Genomic DNA, 3048 nt, shown 5'->3' on the forward strand with positions numbered 1-3048 from the left:
ACTCGCTTGAGCCCAGGAGTTGGAGGTTGCTGTGAGCTGTGATGCCATGGCATTTTACCCAGGGGGACAGCTGGAGGCTCCTGTTTCAAAAAAAAAAATATGAATTTTGATTATGGGATGACTAAAATAAATAAAATAAACTACCATTACCTGTCACACTTCTACGTGCAATAGTAGATTGCCGACAATGTAGCTGGCCTACTTCTGTCCCTCGTTAACTTACCCAAGGAGCGTTTATAGAAATAGCTCCAACAGTTAACTACTCTTCCTATCATCTTGAATTTTGCCCCTAGCTGGGAGCATTGCAGCTTAAAGTTTATATTCCTAGCCCATGTTACATATTTGTCAAAATCTGCATGTTCCTAACTCCACCTCCTTACCGCCCCTGTCACCTAAGTAGAGTCTTCAAGTTCACAAGAAACAAGCAAAGAGAGGAACTTTCTACAATATTTGGAGCAATAGCCTAGGAAACCTTTTTGCTATACTTAAAGGTACATCGATTTTGATTTTTAATTATCTGGGATCAGAGACCAGCAACATGCATTCTAAACATAAGCTTTCCGAGTGATTCTTTGTCCACCATGCTTTGAGAGTTAATTATTGGTTTTTCTCTCTAGATAGCCCAGCTAAAGAACATAGCTAACCTGTCTTAGTGTTTGTTTTTGTTGTTTTATTTTATTATTTATTTCTTTTTCTTTTTTTTTATTGAATCATAGCTGTGTAAGTTTATTTATTTATTTTTTTGAGATAGCATCTCACTCTGTTGCCAAGGCTAGAGTGCTATGGGCCTCAGCCTAGCTCCCAGCAACCTCAAACTCCTGGGTCCGGCAATCCTCTTGCCTCAGCCACCTGAGTTGCTAGGACTACAGGTGTGTGCCTCAGCGCCCAGCTAGTTTTTTCTATTTTTAGTAGAGATGGGATTTCACTTTGCTCAAGCTGATCTTGAACTCTTGAGCTGAAGAAATCTTCCTGCCTCAGCCTCCCAGAGTGGTAGGATTATAGCCGTGAACCACTGTGCCTGGCCCATATTTTTTTTTTTTTGAGACAGAGCCTCAAGCTGTCCCCCTGGGTAGAGTGCTGTGGCATCATAGCTCACCTCCAACTCCTGGGCTCAAGCGAGTTGCCTGCCTCCGCCTCCCAAGTAGCTGGGACCACAGGTGTCCACCACAACGCCTGGCTATTTTTTTTTTTTTTGGTTGCAGCCATCATTGTTGTTTGGCAGTCCTGGGCTGGATTCGAACCCACCATCTTAGGTGTATGTAGCTGGCCTTAGCCACTTGAGCCACAAGCGCTGAGCCCATATATTTTTTTTAAGTATTTAAAATCTATGAGTTGAAGTATGTCACTCAAAAAGGTATGTTGAAGTCCTAACCCTCAGTAGCTGTGAATGAGAGCTTATTTGGAAATAAAGTCTTTGCAGACATAATCAAGTTAAAATGAGGTCATTAGGCTGGCCCTAATCCAAGGACTGGTGTCCTTTTAAGAAAAGATAGTTTACCAATCTCCATCCCTCCTACCCTTTTCCCCTCATATTAATTTGAAATTAAAAAAAGAAGAGAAGACAGAGACATCCATGGAGAAGACAGGCAGAGGCTGGAGTGCCCCATTTACAAGCCAAGGAATGCCAAGGATTGGCAACAACTACCAGAGCCTAGAAGAGGCGAGGAGGAAAAGGTCTACCCTACAGATTTCAGAGGGCTGGAGGCCCTCCTGATGCCTTAATTCCAGAAACTTCTAGCTTCCAGGCCTGAGAGAAAAAATTTCTGTTGTCTTAAGTCACTCAGTTTGTGCAACTTTGTTGTGACAGCCCATGGAAGGACCCAAAATAAGCACCCTGAAGCCCTAGGATTTTGGAACCTTTGGGGCAATGTTTCTCAGTGTGGTCTAAGAAGTCCCCTTTATCAGAATCCCCAGAAGGGAACTTAGTAAAAATATATATTCCATGGCTGGGCCTGGTGGCTCATGCTTGTAATCCCAGCACTCTGGGAGGCCGAGGTGGGTGGATCACCTGAGTTCACAAGTTCAAGACCAGCCTGAGCAAGTGTGAGACCTCATCTTTAAAAAATAGCCTGGCATAGGGGTGGCGCCTGTGGCTCAGTGGGTAGGGCGCCGGCCCCATATACTGAGGGTGGTGGGTTCAAACCCGGCCCCGGCCAAATTGCAACAAAAAAATAGCCAGGCATTGTGGCGGGTGCCTATAGTCCCAGCTACTTGGGAGTCTACAAAAAAAAAAAAATAGCAGAGCATGAGTGGTGCCTGTGGCTCAGTGAGTAGGGCACTGGCTCCATATACTGAGGGTGGTGGTCTGAATCTGACCCTGGCCAAACTGCAAAAAAAAAAAAAAAATAGCTGGGCATTGTGCCAGGTGCCTTTAGTCCCAGCTACTCGGGACACTGAGGCAGGAGAATCGCCTAAGCCTAAGAGCTGGAGGTTGCTGTGAGCTGTGACGTCACATCACTCTACTGAGGGCAATAAAGTGAGACTCTGTCTCTAAAAAAAGAAAAAAGAAATAGCCAGGTGTTGTAGAGGGTGCCTGTAGTCCTAGCTACTTGGGAGTCTGAGGCAAGAGAATCACTTAAGCCCAAGAGTTTGAGGTTGCTGTAAGCTATGACACCATGGCAGTCTACCAGGGCAACAAAGTGAGATTCTGTCGCAAAAAAAGAAAAAATATATATCTATCTTAATATATAGGAATCTATATATATAGAATATATATATATATATATAAATCTATATCTATCTTTCTGTCTATCTATCTATCAATTCCTAGATCTTTCCCTTGCTTCTTAGATCAGAATCTCTGGATCCCTGGAATCCATGTTTGTAACAAGCTACCCACTTAAAGTTTCTAAGCCCAGTCTTCAGGGAATGTTTTTCGTCCTTGCTGTATTACTTCTTAAGCTTTTCAAAAATAGATATCCCTGAGTCCTTCCTCCAGGGGCTCTGATTCACTAGGTCCGTGTGGGGCGTGATTATCTGTATGTCTTAAAAGCTCCACAGGTGCTTTAGATAGGCAGGCAGGACTGAGAAGCCCGGCTCTACAAACAG

This window comes from Otolemur garnettii, unplaced genomic scaffold, assembly GCF_000181295.1.
Source record: "Otolemur garnettii isolate 467f Iridium unplaced genomic scaffold, OtoGar3 scaffold00267, whole genome shotgun sequence".
NCBI lineage: Eukaryota > Metazoa > Chordata > Mammalia > Primates > Galagidae > Otolemur > Otolemur garnettii.